We start from the raw sequence: 19,831 nt of genomic DNA on the forward strand, positions 1-19,831 counted from the left end.
ATGTATTTTGTGAACAAGTGGTTGTTCAATTAGTTGCAAATATTATAAAGTCCTTATTTACCATCCCTCATCCTGGATGAGGCGGAGGGATGGAATGTTGGGGGTGTCCTGGCGCCACGTAGCTCAGTAACTGGAAGAAGAGCGTAGGGTCAACTTGTCTGATAAGTGTCTGTTCTGTTTACTTATTTCTGTTTGCTATTTGTAGTACAGTTATATATATATATATATATATATATATATATATATATATATATATATATATATATATATATATATATATATATATATATATATATATATATATATATATATATATACATATATATATATATATATATATTTTTTTTTTAATGAGTACCACCTCTAGCTGGAAGAAGGGGGACCCATAGCCTCGGAGGAAATCACGCATAACGCATTAGAGGGAATGTTTAGATCCCCTCCAATACAGTTTCTGTGTGCTTTTCTCCTACCACCCCCTTCCTTTTTTTATTTTTTGTGCTTTATTATGCATTCGATGGTTACAAGATATACATGGGTTGATACAAAAATAATAATGCAAGAAGGTGCTTAAAGGTTATGGATCTCTTGAAAAACACAACAATGGGAAACATTGATGAATGTCACAGACGGGTTCGATCATTGTTGCAAGTCAAACACTTCTTCGAATTCCTCTGAAGTTGGACTAGTGCCCAAGACGCAACAGGCATTTCCCCTCTGAATCGCAACACTGAGGCGCTGGAACAAGAAACTTTTTGCTCTCTGGTCTTTTGTAGCGCTGATCAATTTGTCCCCCAATTCCTTCAGGAACTTCAATGCACATTTTCCCCACGAACCGAGGGTCTCTCTAAGCCTAACAATCCCATGAGACCTATCATCAGTTCTGTGGGATCCATTTCTTACAAACTCTCCAAATGGCTTACCAAAATCTTGTCCCCTTTGTTAGGAACTATCTCCTCTTCTCATTTGACAAATTCTCTTGATTTAGTTAACAAATTGAATAGTGTTCCTGTCACTCCTGATGTAAAGTTAATCAGTTTTGACGTTTGTTCCTTGTTCACTAAGGTACCAGTCGATGATATTCTCGATTATCTTGCTCGTGAACTAATGAGCCATGACTTACCTCTTTCTGCTGATATTATTGTCAGTCTTGTTAAGTTGTGCATTAAAGAATGTAAATTTACCTTTAATAATGAGTATTATTTACAGACTTTTGGAATGGCAATGGGGAATCCTCTATCGCCATTGCTCTCAAACCTGTACATGGAATTCTTTGAAAAGAAATTTGTTTCAAAAATAACTCCTGGAATCATTCCTTGGTTTAGATATGTTGATGATATCTTGTGTATTTGGCCTTCAGATGTAAACACAGATGAATTTGTAGCCAAACTTAATGACCAAGTCACCTCCATAAAATTTACTATGGAGACTGAAATTGATAAATGTTTGCCTTTCTTAGATGTGCTTATTCATAGGGAAAACTCTTCATTAAAGTTTAGTGTTTACAGAAAACCTACGAACAATTTATCTTATGTTCATTATTTTTCAGGGCATAAATACAATGTAAAAAAGTCAATTTTTTCTTCAATGTATCTAAGAGCTCTTCGAGTTGTGAGTCCAGAATTCTTAGATGAAGAATTTAAGAATATTGATTCGATTGGTCTTAAGCTTTGTTACCCACTAAATTTTTTGGAAGTTTGTCGTAACAAAGCTCGTCGTACATATTATAATAATGTATGCAGTGAAAGGATTCGCCCAAAGAATGTGTTATGTTTACCATATTTCTCTGGGTTTGAGAATATTGTCAAGGCCTTGAAACTTTTTAATATAGATGTAATGTTTAGCTACGAAAACACTGTTGGTAAGCTATTAGTAAGGAACAGCCCTCGTAGTGATAATTGCGTCATTTATAAAATACCTTGTAAGGAATGTAATAAGTTCTATGTCGGGCAAACATCTAAAGATTTAAAATGTAGAATATCGCAACATAAATACTCTGTAAGTCATGGCCAATTGTCTAATGCTTTGTTTGTGCATTTGTCAGAAAAAGCTCACCAAATTGATTGGGAGAGTGCTTGTTCAATAACAAATTGTAAAAGCACCTATAACAGAAACATAATTGAATCTGCTTTGATACAGATCACCAAAGAAAGTAATTTGAATATTAGCAGTGGTCTATATAACTTAGATCCATTTCTAATAGATCAGCTAAAGGGCAATTTAAGTAGAATCATTGAAAAACATTTGTCTCACTAATTTATTGTATATATTTACTTCTTTATGTTATAATTACCTATATATTATGCTTGTATGTCTGCTGTATCAGATGGGCCATTGGGCTACATCGGATGTGCCAATTGGGTGCATCTGATGGGCCAATGGGCCGTCTGCGTTGTCCAAGTATTGTACCTCACCTTACTTCACCACTCCTTCCTGCCTATTTATACCCATCACTCGATCTGTAAAATGACCTTCTGAAGATGTATTTAATATACGAAAGTACTTAAGGAAATAGTCTAATAGAGGGTATAGACAAGTGAAACGCCATGCAACCTCTGAAGAGACAACTAACACAACACCTGTACCCCCTATTAGACTATTTTACAGGATCTTCTTTTCCACAGCTCATAAAACAAAGGAAAGGGTCCTGAAAGATATTGTTAATAGAAACGTTATCCCTACAGACAAAAATCAGAGGATACAACTGACGATTTACTATAAAACCAGAAAAACGGCCAGCCTACTCATGAGAAACTCTCCAGACACAAAGCAGAACGCTTTAAAAGAGACCAACGTCGTCTATGCCTTCAAATGCCCTCTTGGGGACTGTAAGCTCCAAAAAACCCAGTATATAGGCAAGACAACAACATCTCTTTCTAGGCGTTTAACGATGCATAAACAACAGGGCTCCATTAAGGAACATATAATCTCTTCCCACAACCAAACCATCGCCAGAGAAATCCTAGTAAACAACACAGAAATCATCGATAGATACAGCGACAGTAGGCGGCTTGACGTTTGCGAGGCACTACACATTAAGAAGTTAACACCAGCAATCAACAGCCAATTAATGCACAACTATATTCTACCCACCTCAAGACTCCGCTCCAATATAGAAGCATCAAGAAATATGGACCAATAGGCTTTCTACAATCACTTCCATTTCAATACCCATTGTTTCGTGTTCTGTCTTGTGTTGATGAAATTAATACCCTATTAATGCCACCTCTTGTTCTGTCTTGTGTTGATGAAATTAATACCTTATTAATGCCACCTCACCCCATCCACCTCACTCAAATGCAGATATAAACAAAAATCGAAGATGTGTAAGTTCTATTCAGTTGTGTATTTGTAAACTAAAGTCTTTGAAAATGTAATAAGTTTTACGAAACGCGCTCGTGTCGCGTCAGACTAGAAATAAAAATGATTTTTGGAGAATTGATTTTTGAATTACCTCCAACAGTGAAAAGAAATGTACGACAGATTGAGAAAATTCGTGTTAGAATTATTAATCTTACTTTTTCGGTCATATTTAATAATATATGTCTACAGGAAAGACTGCTACCAAAATATACTAATATATATATATATATATATATATATATATATATATATATATATATATATATATATATATATATATATATATATATATGTATGTATATATATATATGTATGTATATAATATGGGTGTGTGTGAGCGGACGTGGTCATGAGTAAGTTTGCAGATGGGGAGAGGGTGACAGTGTAGGCTGGCGGGTAAGTCTGGGCTTGTGTGCGGTAGTGTGAACTTATGCCAGTCTGGGATCTGGAGCCACACTGGAGGCCAAGAGTGAGGTATGACTCTAGAAACCCTCACATAGTAACTGTTGATGGCCAGTTGTAAAGGTGCTCTCCTCAACGAAAATCGAAGTCGAGAATATAATCGCTGGGTTGGGCTCCCGCACATGAATCAATGTTCTCTGGCCAGACACGCAACTAAGCAACTTACAAAAGACCGTCACGACGAACACCTTCATACTAATGTGCTTCCCGTAACGCTGTGCATATTTGTGGCTTTGCCAACATGTAGCTTATATAAAGCGAATTAAATAAAAATAATAATCTATTTTCTTTCTTCCTTTGTGACTGTTGTAAGTATCTCGAATTATTATTATTATTATTATTATTATTATTATTATTATTATTATTATAATTATTATTATTATTATTATTATTATTATTATTATTAGAAAATCTGTAGGAGCCGTGATGAGTATTCGAACCTATGTGCTGGGTATTCCCAAGCGCACGCCCCTGACAACTTGGCCACGACTCGGTAAAAAGAATTGCAACCTGAGGTACGGCATGCCCGCGAGGATTCTTGAGGCCTCCACTCAAGTCGGACCAGGGTGTCACACAATCCCCCCATGCAATTCAATATTGTATATTGAAAGAGGAGCGTCAGAAGTAGAACATTCCTAGATGTCAGAGCTAGAGTTTATGGGGGGGGGGCACACACTCTAGATAACTCTAGTTATCTAGAGAGTATGCTTGGGAATACCCAGCACTCGAAAGACACTGTTGTTGCATCACGGTGATAGATCAAAGCTTAGATGAGAATAAATGGACATTCACGAATACTTAGTGGTAGTAAGGGAGAGATAGAGGAATGGAGATGCCATGGAAAGATCTGAGGCGGAAAATTTAGTAAATTTTAAGATAAAAGCAACTTAACCGATTTTTTTTTTTTGCCAAACTGAACGATTGAATGTTAAGAAAACTGCTAAGAAAGAATATTTCTGAAGGTTTGCGAAATATTATTATGAAGGTGTGAAGAGAGACAGCGAGGCCAGAAACCGCACGAACACGCAGACACAATGTGTAAAGAAGTGGATATTAAGTATGAAGAAGTCAAGAGAATTGATCCTCAATAAATGAAGTATCATTTATATAGATTGCATATATCACTTATCTGTAAATTACAAATTGGGCTAAACAAAGATGCACCTGGCTTTATAGAGCGGCGGTGTGCTGCTGTAGATGTCCTCACCTGGCTTTATAAAGCAGCGAGGTGCTGCTGTAGATGTCCTCACCTGGCTTTATAAAGCAGCGAGGTGCTGCTGTAGATGTCCCCACCTGGCTTTATAAAACAGCGAGGTGCTGCTGTAGATGTTCCCACCTGGCTTTATAGAACAGCGAGGTGCTGCTGTAGATGTCCCCACCTGGCTTTATAAAGCAGCGAGGTGCTGCTGTAGATGTCCTCACCTGGCTTTATAAAGCAGCGAGGTGCTGCTGTAGATGTCCCCACCTGGCTTTATAAAACAGCGAGGTGCTGCTGTAGATGTCCTCACCTGGCTTTATAAAGCAGCGAGGTGCTGCTGTAGATATCCTCTCCTGGCTTTATAAAGCAGAGAGGAGCTATTATAGATTTCCAGACCTAGGTTAATAAAGCAGCGAGCAGCTGCTGTAGATGCCCACACCTGCTGTATAACTCATTGAGGAGCTGCGAGAGATGTCCATAACTGTCAAGAAGACACGACACCACTGCCAAGAAGAGTCTCTTGACAGTGGTGTCATTTCTCCATGAGTGGTGCCATCTGCATCTACTAGTGGTGTCTCCTTCTGACATTGGTTTCGTCTCCTCACGACAGTGGTGTCGTCTCCTCACGACAGTGGTGTCGTCTTCTCCTGAGAGTGGTATTGTCTCCTGACAGTGGTGGCATCTCTCATCTCTCTAGCTTCCCCGATACTGGTGACATCTCCTGACAGTTGTGTTATCTCCCCACTGAGTTATCAGGGGTAGTGTTTTTTATTAACTTTGACTTAACTTTACTTTAATTATCTTCTAACTAACCGAGACCCTCTACCACATCCCTGATAATATAAAATTACCCACGGCGACTACTACTTACTGCTGCTGTCGTCAATCAATCAGTGACGGACACTGGAGTGCCTATTGGAGGATCACCCTGATATCGTGTTATACTCGGAGTGGGGTTCAACGTCACCTTCACTTGGAGAAACTGCTCCAGTCTGGCCTATTGGTCATGAATACACACACTTGTCGAGCCGCTGTGACTCACCCTCACTCTTCTTATTTTTGTGATGATCTTCTAGTTCCCCTTCATGATATTACCATCGTCTGTCAACCAGTTTGAAGCCGTATCTCTCTCTCTCCTCTACTAGAAAATCTTACCAGGACAAAAGCAAAAATCAGTCAGTTGTCGACAGACAAATATTTATTACATGAAAATACACAGAAAAAAATATATGTAATATCATAGTGCATAGGATTCTAAAAACCAGCCACCACTTATATAATATCAGTTCTTCACCAAATAAACTGCACTAGACTGCTGCTCAATTTTCGGCCCAGTCTCTTGCCTCCTCACTGCTTTAAAAAAAAAAAAAAAAAAAAAAAAAAAAAAAAAAATTGCTTATGGCTGGGTAATTTGCATACAAGAATATCTCCAACAATAAAATACTAACTTCTCACCTTACAGTGTGTCACTCATGCCATATGCATTCAAGCACTCCCTCTTACATATCACGGTGTCCATACTATTTTCTGTTCCACGTCCGGAGGCCCACCACTAAGAACATCTGTCTCTGGGTCCTAAAAATAAGGTAGGTACTCATGCAGTCTCTGTAATATTTGCTGCTAATTGAAGTCCCACTCAATACCTGTGAAGTTCCATTATGCGGCTTCACCAAAAAACGTGCAGCTCCACAACACTTGAAATTCCCCTCTATCCATAGAGTTCCACTCTATACTTGAGGTTTTGTTCGACACTTGAGTTCCACTCCACATTATCTTCACCAGACACGAAGCTCCTCCTCGAAATTCTCCCCACACGAACCTGTAATTCCATTACCATGCCATAATAACATGTTCTCCTGATAAAATATAAATAACATATATATATACCTAAATATAATCCTTCTTCCGACATCCCCTGCTGCACGTCGGCTCTGCCGTGGTGCAGGGCCCTCCACCATTTTCGGATGAGTCCATACTGAATTTCTCCTTCACGGGACACCCTGATGCTCTGCTTCTTCAGTCCTTGACTGACCTCCGGCGAGCAAGCATGTGTCACTCCTGCGACACATGCTCGCAGGAGGATGTGTCAATTCCCTATATACTCTCCCCAGCCTTACAAAATCTCTACCCTGTATCTACTAACGTTCTCAATGATCGCTGGGCACCCAAATCAAGCACTTACAGGCAACACATCATTTGATAAAGAGCGCTTACGTGGTTAGGATGATACAATAACATTTGTCCACTGGTGCCCCAAAATAGCACAACTCTTGGTCGTCCACCAAATCCTCTCGGACTGTTTTCAAATGCTTCTCACAATCCCGACTTGAGTACACGACGTCGCCAAGCAGGCTTCACACAGAAACACCTGTTCAATTTCATCCACTCAAAGGATATCTCACAGTAGGGTCCACGCAAGTCACAACCACCACGTAGTCTTCAGACTGCCCATAATATCGTTCACGATCACAGAGAAATGACGTACGCCGTCCTCGGCAGCTTCCCCACCAGTTGTACACTGTAGCCTTCACTCAAACACTTTACCGAAAACTATAATCTTCAGTCTTCCTAAGGAGGTCACCGACATACGTCTATCCTTGATGACTTTCCCAAATCAAGAGACGCTTTATGACCTCCATAATGTCGACATCTTTCTCTGCTTCCACAAGATGCTAAACACTCTGCTTTCATTATATTCTAGTCTTAATTTACTGATGTTTGCTTAATTTACTTCCTTCCCCTGACTCCTAAATCAAGTCAAGTGGGTAGAATAACTCCCACAAGGCACAAGTACCTCATGTGGCTACCTGGGGTTCATAACACACTAGTGTTATCTCCTGCTGACAGTGGCGTTATCTCCCTCTGACTGTAGTATCAAGTTGTGCTGAGAGCAGTGTGGTCTCCCCCTGACAGTGGTGCCTTGTGTGAGCCGGGTTGTGGGCAGAGACAGAGTGAGGCAGATGGTGATGGCCCGGCAAGACCCGCAGCTCTCCCACAAGTCTAAGGAGCAGATCCTGACCTCCGTGGACGGTGCCCTCGAGTTTGCCAACGCCAGGGAGAAGAGCAAGGCCATCTGGGAAGGGTTAGTCTACCACCATAATGTTTGCTTATATTTCCTTATATGTGGGTTGAAAGGCTTGATGTAGTGAGGGTAGCTTCATCATGTTGAGACTTTAAGGGCCAAGACTTTTCACATCTCTCCCTCTATATAATATGGATCTTACTTAGCCAATCTCTTTTTAGTGTTTAATTAAGGAACATGATAAAAGCTTACCTACAAAAGGTATCTGTTCAACCGGGCTGCAATTCATATATCAGGCTGCGAGCAGCAGCATCTAACAGAATAGTTAAGCAGACCATTAACAAACCAGAGACAAAGCAGCATGAGGCATTGTTCCTTAGAACAACATGATGGAAAGATGTGCTAATTTCCGTTAATACTTCGTCAAGGGATGCACACTTCCTCTTAATGCTTCGCCAAAATACGATAGCGTGTTTATTAAAGTCAAGTTTTACCAAGTAACATTGTTACCAAGTAACAATTTGTCTTTACAGTTGTATTAAATACAAAACCTAATTAGGCAATTCTCTGATAAACTGATACTCCTCTACAATAGCGGTGATCCAGTTTCCATGGTAAGAGAATTGTCAGCTTTCCCATCATTGATGTAGATACAGATTCAGTCTGTGAGGGGTTCCGTTACTGGTGTTTACATAAATCATGTGCCACACAGCAGACAGGAAGTGGAGGGTAAGTATCAAGGTAGAGAGTGCATAAAATATTGAGCTAGCGCAGCCAGGATAGGCTCGGAAGCGAGGACACGACGCCAGCCAGGTTCGTGCGCTCGATGAAGACATCTTGTCGTGCATAACGTGAGTATTGATATATTAAACTATTACTCAATTTGCATAACTGCAAGCTTCATTTAGCTATTCAAGTATAGATTACATCGGATAAATTGCTAGACATCTAAGCTGCTAAATCTTTAAGCACAGCAGAATTTTCTTAGCTGACTTACAGGTGTTTCTAAGATGTTTTTAAATTGTCAGAACATGCACAAAACAAAGAGCTGTCTATATTTATTCTTACTCCTGGCAGGTTTCAACTTCAGCGGATAAAATTCAAACCATGAATAAACACAATTTTTATCCATTACTTTTAATTATTTTCTTCAATATTCTTATATTATTAAAATATATTTGGCCCCAACTGCTTATTAATAATCGGTTATTAATGTTTGAAGTTTGTTGGAGTAACTGTAAAGTCTTTGTGTGTTTACCAGTCAAGGAAAATTCCCGAGATTTTACACTAGAACTGGTTTCTATGTTCGTCCAAATGTTGTCAATTGTGAAGGGAGACGTTTGAGAAATTCTGGATTTTTTTTTTAATTAATTAATGCAACTGAGGAAACTAGTGAGTTTTCGGCTATCTGGAGGCTAATTAGCAGAGGCTAATTTTAAAATCTCCTGTCAGTATTAAGAGACTTTTCTTTGATCTTTGTTATTTTTAAACTTCTAAAGTTGGAGTTGAATTCAGTCACATTTACGTTAGGAATTCCGTAAACCACATTAATTGCCACGTTAGTGTCAGAACCCCTGACTGCAAATTTTGTACAGGGGCCACAGAGAAGGTCATCACCGCATGCAAGTAATCACAGCATGAACAGTTGTATTCAACTGTTCTAGTCGAAAAAGCTTTCTTTACAGCTGAGCGATAATTTCTAGCTTGGGTACACACTTCTCAAATAGGGAGAATTTTCCAGTATGGCTACTAGGTCTAATTCAACTAATATCGGGTAATGGTCTGTCTCTTGGGAAATGCTGCTTCTATGTAAAAACTGAAGCTGACTGTCACGGGGCGTGTTATTATTGTGCAGGCCCTTTTCTCCACTACTCAGTTCTCTACATCTAATTGACTGCAACTGCCACAGTCTTTTATAATCTACTTATATTAATTAAAGCACGAATGGTCTTAATTATGTAATTCCAAGTTGGCTATGTTCCTAGGCTTCAACTTTGGTCTGAATATTCTTTTACTGTACTATCTAGGGGACTGAGGCTTTCAGTTGAGCCAAATGAAATTCAAGGAGTAGGGAAACGGCTGAGTAGAAAAATGACAAAAAGTTGTATTTATAAAACAAACACACACACGACATATTACATGGCTTAATTCACTCCTTACAACTTAAGGTCCTTCTTATTGTTAAAACACAGTATCATATCATCCATCTAGGGGGCTCCGGTCATCCTGAAGCTCTAGTCCAACACTGGATCAGTACACACACCCACCACGTCTGTTAGCATGTGGCACGTACATACATACATACATACATACATACATACATACATACATACATACATACATACATACATACATACATACATACATACATACATATTGACGGTTGAGAGGCGGGAACAAAGAGCCAGAGCTCAACCCCTGCAAGCACAACTAGGTGAGAACTAGGTGAGTACATACATACATAATATATATATATATATATATATATATATATGTATATATATATATATATATATATATATATATATTTCGGTCATATTTAATAATATATGTCTACAGGAAAGACTGCTACCAAAATATACTAATATATATATATATATATATATATATATATATATATATGCGAACAAGCCTGAATGGTCCCCAGGACAATATGCAACTGAAAACTCACACCCCAGAAGTGACTCGAACCCATACTCCCAGGAGCAATGCAACTGGTATGTACAAGGCGCCTTAATCCACTTGACCATCACGACCAGACTAATGAGGTGATAGCCTAAGCTATTTGAACCACCCCACCGCCGGCACTCGGATAGTAATCTTGGGCATAGCATTTTACCAAATCACCTCATTCTTTGGGGCACACGTGAGGAACACAAATGCGAACAAGCCTGAATGGTCCCCAGGACAATATGCAACTGAAAACTCACACCCCAGAAGTGACTCGAACCCATACTCCCAGGAGCAACGCAACTGGTATGTACAAGACGCCTTAATCCACTTGACCATCACGACCAGACTAATGAGGTGATAGCCTAAGCTATTTGAACCACCCCACCGCCGGCACTCGGATAGTAATCTTGGGCATAGCATTTTACCAAATCACCTCATTCTTTGGGGCACACGTGAGGAACACAAATGCGAACAAGCCTGAATGGTCCCCAGGACAATATGCAGATGGTCAAGTGGATTAAGGCGTCTTGTACATACCAGTTGCGTTGCTCCTGGGAGTATGGGTTCGAGTCACTTCTGGGGTGTGAGTTTTCAGTTGCATATTGTCCTGGGGACCATTCAGGCTTGTTCGCATTTGTGTTCCTCACGTGTGCCCCAAAGAATGAGGTGATTTGGTAAAATGCTATGCCCAAGATTACTATCCGAGTGCCGGCGGTGGGGTGGTTCAAATAGCTTAGGCTATCACCTCATTAGTCTGGTCGTGATGGTCAAGTGGATTAAGGCGTCTTGTACATACGAGTTGCGTTGCTCCTGGGAGTATGGGTTCGAGTCACTTCTGGGGTGTGAGTTTTCAGTTATATATATATATATATATATATATATATATATATATATATATATATCTTACGGCCCTCTCGGGTCGCAACCGGGTTCTTTCTCTGATGTTGTTAGAGGTAGGGTATCCGGCCCCAAGCTAATAGTGGCTTTCAAGGGATGTGATCCGTAACGCAAGTAAATTAAAGGGGAAGGGAAATAAAGGCAAAAACTTAATAATATAATTATCACCGTCACCATAAATAATATAAAGATTATCACAAGGGGGAGGAATAAACACTATAATGTACAACGTAGTCTTCCTCTGAAGACTCTGGACGTTCACGGTGCTCAACGATGCTAAGCTCTTGGTCCTCTTGCGGCCTCACGACGAATCCTTCGATTCTCTTGAGTCTACCCTGGCCACAGGCCAGCCAAATCACAGTTCCCCTGGGGGCACCGTCATGGAGGCCATCAACCACAAGTCCAGCCGGTAGCTGACAGGTTCCAATCAGCAACGCTGGTTAGGCCACTCCACGACCGATACTAGGGTAGCGAGCCCCAGTCAGGAGCCTCGTGTGATCCCACAGACCACTCTCCTCGCCACAACACCCCAGTGGTTAAGCGTCTCCACCAGTCAGTCCCGGGTACGACAATCCCTCAGCTGCCTCGTCACAGACAGGCTAACACCACAGTGTTCATCCTGGGGGTGACTCACAGCTGGTGCAGCAAACACTTGGAGACAAGACGGCTGACTTGGGTAGACTGATCCAACGTTCATCACAGCAGTCCCAGGTCGACTCTGTAATCAGACACGTCATCAGTAATAGGGACACTCTAGGGCACCTCACTTACCGGCTCAGACCCAAACGCCCACCTATCCACTCCATAGATGGCATTGCTGTCTAAGCTCCACCTCACCAGAGGTCAGCAGCGGCTGTGTTATGAGCGGATCAGGACGGGAAACTAGCCCTTGTGGCCAGTATATCTCGTCCTCACTAGGTGGCGTCGTCCATTTGGAGGGGGTTTCGGGAGCTGACCCACAGATGGCGCGGTCGTCACTGCTCCGTGCTCGGACGCTGGGCTCGGGTCCGTAACAATATATATATATATATATATATATATATATATATATATATATATATATATATATATATATATATATATATATATATATAAGGGGTACCACCTCTGGTGCAAATGTAGGGACCCATAGCCTCAGAGAAGAAAATAAAGAGTACTCAGAGAAGACCTTTTGGATCCTCACTGAACACTTTGATATTTTCTTCTCCTACCACCCCTATTCTTTTGTTAAGTGTGTATATTTATCTAACTTTATTTGAAAATGTCATTACACAAAAAAAGTTACAATATTGATTACATACAGGGTACAAGGCTGCTTGTCATAAGTTGAATAGCTCCTCCAGCTCCTCAGATGGCGGGCACGAGCCATGGATGCAGTGAGCATTTCCTCTCTGGATTGCCACACTAAGGCGCTGAAAAAGAAAACTGGCAGCTCTGGGGTCTCTAGTTGTTTCGATTAGCTTAGACCCCAACTCCTTTAAAAAGCTAGCAGCACTTTTACCCCAGGCACCAAGCGTCTCTGAGGCAATGGGGACAAAATTGTAGTGGTGCTCAAGGTCTCTGTATTTACGTGACTTGGCCGCTTCCCGGTGATTGGCAGCTCCTCCTGCTTGTGTAGCACTGAAGTCAACATAGGTATTGGCTAAAGTTGAAACGCAAGTGTAGTCCCACACCAACTGTCTACCATTCTTCCAGGGGTTCACCGTAATTCCGTCTGGGCGACCGACAGGCTCATCAGAGTTGCGGGACATTAGGTAACGGGGCTCTCTCTCTGCTGGACAACCGGCTGTGGTAAGGCTTCTCTTAATAATGTCATTAACCTCGCCGTGTCTTGCATGCCATCCTCCGGTCCTTTGGCAAAGAAGGCCATGCCGTCCATATATATATATATATATATATATATATATATATATATATATATATATATATATATATATATATATATATATATATATATATATATATAATTAGGAAACCAGGACTCTTCCTTAGTAACCTACTCAGTAGACTGTCAATATACTCTACCCCTTCTTGTAATCTTTTAAATACAACCCATTGGTTTATCTTAAAGTATGGGAAGAAAAATCCCTATGGAAAGCAAGGACCAGTCAGACAACTGCTGCTCCTTGTCAAACAAAGATGGTGTCTGTTCCTGTTGCGTATCCCGCGCCTGACTACTTTACCCTTCAACATTTCTTCAACAAACCTCTTAATGACTGTTAGCAATATTCCCAGTGCAGGTTATGTTAATAAGTCCACTTTTCCTTCACACAGTTTTGTTGTAAGGCAAAAAATTATTCCTGAACAATCTCAAACTGAAGGTAATACTTTACTGGGTGCCTGTCATGACCTCATGATCCAAAAGCATTGCTGGCCGACCAAAGCCTTGCTAAGAATCAATAAGTGTCTAGGGTAAAGTGAAAAAGGCTGGTTAAAACAACGCAGTTTACCGGGACATATAAACAGGTTATCGTAAAACAATGAGAACATACTTTCTCTATATACAACTGATATACATATAGTATGCAAATGATACACTAATCACACAAGGAGCTTTAACTACAGCTCAAATAAACACGTCAAGGAACATTAAGGAACTTAACACAGCTATCGAAATCAGTAAAAGGCATTAACTGCACAAACATATGGGACTTGCTGACACCAGACCCCAACCCAGCACAGTGGTTATCTTCTTGAGGTTATCTTGAGATGATTTTGGGGCTTTAGTGTCCCCGCGGCCCGGTCCTCGACCAGGCCTCCACCCCAAGGAAGCAGCCCGTGACAGCTGACTAACACCCAGGTACCTATTTTACTGCTAGGTAACAGGGGCATAGGGTGAAAGAAACTTTGCCCATTGTTTCTCGCCGGCGCCTGGGATCGAACCCAGGACCACAGGATCACAAGCCCCGCGTGCTGTCCGCTCGGCCGACCGGCTCCCACTGGTACACTAATCCAAGTAACAAATTGGTAGTGTCATACATAAATAAGTAGTGGGTGAGGAATCCGTACTGTGCTACAACACAATAACAATCACCTACGATCATCAGATGTCCATCTCAGCACAAAATCACCTACCACCTGACATAACTGATATACCTCAGTATCCTTGATTCACTAAAAGAACAGTATTACTCTTATATATGCATTAGTAATCCATAAACAACAAAATACGCCCCAACTCAACACTTTTTTTTTTTTACATGCAAGCATGCAAGTGAAATACAATAAATTACAATAAAACAATATAAACAAACAATCAAATCAAGCAAAAAATGACAAGAAAACAAAACACAGTTACATATGAAACAAATTAAACAGAAGCACCGGCCGGAAGGACCGACAACAGAGCACATCATGAAGAACAACATGAAACAGAACACAAGAAAATCATAACATACAACAAGCCATTAATAAAAATAAAAAAAACAATACAACATGTAAGGCATAAATAGAACACACAGGGCATAGTAACAACACAAAACAAATTACATGAACAAGAACTTGTACATCAAATCACCGGCCTCGCCACAACAAAAGGAGAGGCACGAGCACATAATATAACAGGGCAAACAAACAGCCAGAGGGGCACACAGCATTACATACAGCAAATAAACAGGAAATCAGTGGATATACTTGCCCGGGAACCTTACCTGCGGGAACCTTACATTGAACGCTTCCCAGAGCATCCATTGCCAATGGTCTCGTCCATCCACCGGGGAACGCCATAACATCCTGAACCTTGGCAACAAACACCCGCAAACAGGGAACCAAATGGTATTACTGACGAGGCGAGTAGTCGCTACTCGTCCCTACATGCAGGGAACCTGCCCACCATGAAAGTTCTCCGGTTGGTTAGACAGCATTAACTCGGCAATCTCTGTCCAGTGACCCAGAGGCATCACAGACGCCGGCAACATGTCCCCCAGGTCCCCAACGCACACCCTCACAGGAGCGTACCTGACATAGAGCACCACCCCAGGGGCACCCACGGCCACGGGCACACCACCAGATGACTGCAGGGAACCCGGACGGCCCACATCCTTCCGTAATGTCACTACCAGGCCACGCCCAGCACCTGGATCCACACCATCCTTGGCAGCGGAAGCCACGACCCACCCCCACTGCGGAGAGTCCCCTGGCGGAGAAAGAACCGAAGGCACGTCCGAGACACGGGCACCAGCACCAGCAGGCACATGGACCTCCGCCACCACTAACTGCGGAGACATCGACGTATCCGGATCCACACCAGCACCACCCGAAGACCCACAGTCACTGAAGTCTCCAACATCGGCCCAGGCAGAAGACAAACGCCGGGAACGTTTGGGCTCCGGCCAGATATCGTCAGAGCCGGAAGCAAACCCAGAAACACGGGTACCACTAGCCGGACGAACCGACGCCCGACACAGAATGGCTGCAGCCTCTACCACAGGGGAAACCGGGCCACACACAGCAGGAGGCTCCGCAGCCACCACAGTATCCAGCACAGCTGGGACCCAAGGCACGGACACAGGGCTAGGCGCAGCAGCCAAAGACGAGGATGGTTCGCATTTGTGTTCCTCACGTGTGCCCAAAAGAATGAGTTGATTTGGCAAAATACCATGCCCAAGATTACCAACTGAGTTACGCCGGGGGATAGAAATAGCCTCGGCAACCATCCTCTTTTGTCTGGTCGTGTTGGTCGAGTGGTTAAGGGATCCTGTACGACAGGAGAGTGCTTCTGGCAGTATGGGTTCGAGTCACTTCTGGGGTGTGAGTTTTCAGTTTTATATATATATATATATATATATATATATATATATATATATATATATATATATATATATATATATATATATATATATATATATATATATATATTAGTATATTTTGGAAGCAGTCTTTTCTGTAGACATATATTATTAAATATGACCGAAAAAGTAAGATTAATAATTCTAACACGAATTTTCTCAATCTTTCGTATATTTCTTTTCACTGTTGGAGGTAATTCAAAAATCAATTCTCCAAAATTCATTTTTATTTCTAGTCTGACGCGACACTTGAGCGCATTTCGTAAAACTTATTACATTTTCAAAGACTTTAGTTAACACATACACAACTGAATAAAACTTACACATCTCCGATTTTGTTTATATCTACATTTGAGTGAGGTGGATGGGGTGAGGTGGTATTTAATAAGGTATTAATTTCATCAACACAAGCCAGAACATGAAACAATGGGTATTGAATAGAAGTGATTGTAGAAAGCCTATTGGTCCATATTTCTTGATGCTTCTATATTGGAGCGGAGTCTTGAGGTGGGTAGAATATAGTTGTGCATTAATTGGCTGTTGATTGCTGGTGTTGACTTCTTGATGTGTAATGCCTCGCAAACGTCAAGCCGCCTGCTATCGCTGTATCTATCGATGATTTCTGTGTTGTTTACTAGGATTTCTCTGGCGATGGTTTGGTTGTGGGAAGAGATTATATGTTCCTTAATGGAGCCCTGTTGCTTATGCATCGTTAAACGCCTAGAAAGAGATGTTGTTGTCTTGCCTATATACTGGGTTTTTTGGAGCTTACAATCCCCAAGAGGGCATTTGAAGTCATAGACGACGTTAGTCTCTTTTAAAGCGTTCTGTTTTGTGTCTGGAGAGTTTCTCATGAGTAGGCTGGCCGTTTTTCTGGTTTTATAGTAAATCGTCAGTTGTATCTTCTGATTTTTGTCTGTAGGGATAACGTTTCTATTAACAATATCTTTCAGGACCCTTTCCTCCGTTTTATGAGCTGAGGAAAAGAAGTTCCTGTAAAATAGTCTAATAGGGTGTATAGGTGTTGTGTTGGTTGTCTCTTCAGAGGTTGCATGGCGTTTCACTTTCCTTCTTATGATGTCTTCGACGAAACCATTGGAGAAGCCGTTGTTGACTAGGACCTGCCTTACCCTACAGAGTTCTTCGTCGACTTGCTTCCATTCTGAGCTGTGGCTGAGAGCACGGTCGACATATGCGTTAACAACACTCCTCTTGTACCTATCCGGGCAGTCGCTTTTGGCATTTAGGCACATTCCTATGTTCGTTTCCTTAGTGTAGACTGCAGTGTGGAAACCTCCGCTCTTTTCCATGACTGTTACATCTAGAAAGGGCAGCTTCCCATCCTTTTCCATCTCATAAGTGAAACGCAGCACGGAACTCCGCTCAAATGCCTCCTTCAACTCCTGCAGATGTCTGACATCAGGTACCTGTGTAAAAATGTCGTCACCATACCTGCAGTATATGGCCGGTTTCATGTTCATGTCGACTAAGACTTTTTGCTCGATGGTACCCATGTAGAAGTTTGCAAACAGGACACCTAGGGGAGAACCCATGGCGACTACTTGCTTATACATGTGCCCATCGGGGGCTCAAGAAGGGTGCCTCTTTAGTACAAGCTTGGAGTAGTTTCCTTAGGATATTTTCTGGTATATCAAGAGGAGTACAGGCTGGATCACGATACACTCTGTCGGCTATCATCCCGATTGTCTCGTCCACTGGTACATTAGTGAACAGCGATTCTACGTCCAACGAGGCTCTTATTCCTGTGGCTCGTGTGCCCCGCAGTAAGTCAACAAATTCCTTTGGAGACTTCAGGCTGAAGGCGCAAGGAACATAAGGAGTCAGCAGGCCGTTGAGTCACTTTGCCAGTCTGTACGTGGGTGTGGGTATCTGGCTAATGATTGGCCGAAGTGGGTTTCCAGGCTTGTGTGACTTGACATTTCCATACGCATATCCAGGTTTATATTCCCCAATGATCTTTGGCAGGTGGAGTCCGGATTTCTTGGCGTTCACAGTTTCGATCAGTTTGTTGACCTTTGCTTTCAATTCGGCTGTAGTGTCCTTCGTTACCCTTTGGAACTTAGTTTGGTCAGAGAGTATGAGGTTCATTTTCGCCAGATATTCGTCTTTTTTAAGAATGACATATATTGGCGATTTGTCACCTCTCCTGACAACTATCTCCTTGTTTTCACGAAGGCTTTTAGCTGCCGCTTTGAACTCGGGGGACAGTATGGCTGCTTCTGTAATTGCCTCGATTCTTTCCTCCTTCTGCAACAAGTTATGCTTGTAAAGTATCTTTGGTAGTGACCTTCTTTTGTGTCTCGAGGTCGAATATGTCGTCCAACAGAATTTCCAACTCTACTTTCCGGGCCATCTCACTCGGTCTGGACATAACGTGACAGTTTATGCCCAGATTTAGGAGAGTGACTTGGTCCTCAGTGAGGTTAATTCCTGCAAGGTTCAGGAAGCCATCTCTTGGTCGTGGATTTGCCATAGGTCCTCCAGATAATGTTGTTAGTTTCTTGATAATCCTTGTTTCAGTGCTGAGGTGATGTCGGTCTGTGAGGATGTCGAGGTGTTGTTCAATGCGGGTACGGATGCTTTCGTCGATGTTGCTATTTCTCCACTCGTTTGTAGCATGAAGTAGTTGCGTTTTGTTGTCTTTGATTTCACTCTCTGCCTTGTATATCTGATTACGAATCAGATCCTGGCGATATTTTATCGTGAAGGCTTGATTCCTTGCTGCTGGGTCGTGCGCTTTAATATTAGTATATTTTGGTAGCAGTCTTTCCTGTAGACATATATTTTTAAATATGACCGATAAAGTAAGATTAATAATTCTAACACGAATTTTCTCAATCTTTCGTACATTTCTTTTCACTGTTGGAGGTAATTCAAAAATCAATTCTCCAAAATTCATTTTTATTTCTAGTCTGACGCGACACTTGAGCGCGTTTCGTAAAACTTATTACATTTTCAAAGACTTTAGTTAACAAAATCGGAGATGTGTAAGTTCTATTCAGTTGTGTATGTGTTTTACGAAACGCGCTCAAGTGTCGCGTCAGACTAGAAATAAAAATGAATTTTGGAGAATTGATTTTTGAATTACCTCCAACAGTGAAAAAAATGTACGAAAGATTGAGAAAATTCGTGTTAGAATTATTAATCTTACTTTTTCGGTCATATTTAATAATATATATATATATATATATATATATATATATATATATATATATATATATATATATATATATATATATATATATATATAATATATATATATATATATATATATATATATATATATATATATATATATATATATATATATATATATATATATATATATACATATATATATATATTATTAAATATGACCGAAAAAGTAAGATTAATAATTCTAACACGAATTTTCTCAATCTTTCGTACATT

At 41.0% G+C, this 19,831-nt stretch overlaps 1 protein-coding gene across 1 annotated transcript in view; it reads left to right on the top strand.

Moving 5' to 3' along the window:
• LOC138369817 (type I iodothyronine deiodinase-like) overlaps positions 1–19,831 on the top strand; it is a 338,522-nt gene that overhangs the window by 235,825 nt on the left and 82,866 nt on the right. Inside the window, exon 3 of the transcript XR_011229982.1 lies at positions 7,934–8,102. The gene's annotated coding sequence lies outside the window, so the exon portion shown is untranslated. The remainder of the gene's footprint in view (positions 1–7,933; positions 8,103–19,831) is intronic.

This window comes from Procambarus clarkii, chromosome 29, assembly GCF_040958095.1.
Source record: "Procambarus clarkii isolate CNS0578487 chromosome 29, FALCON_Pclarkii_2.0, whole genome shotgun sequence".
In the NCBI taxonomy this organism is placed as follows: Eukaryota; Metazoa; Arthropoda; class Malacostraca; order Decapoda; family Cambaridae; genus Procambarus; species Procambarus clarkii.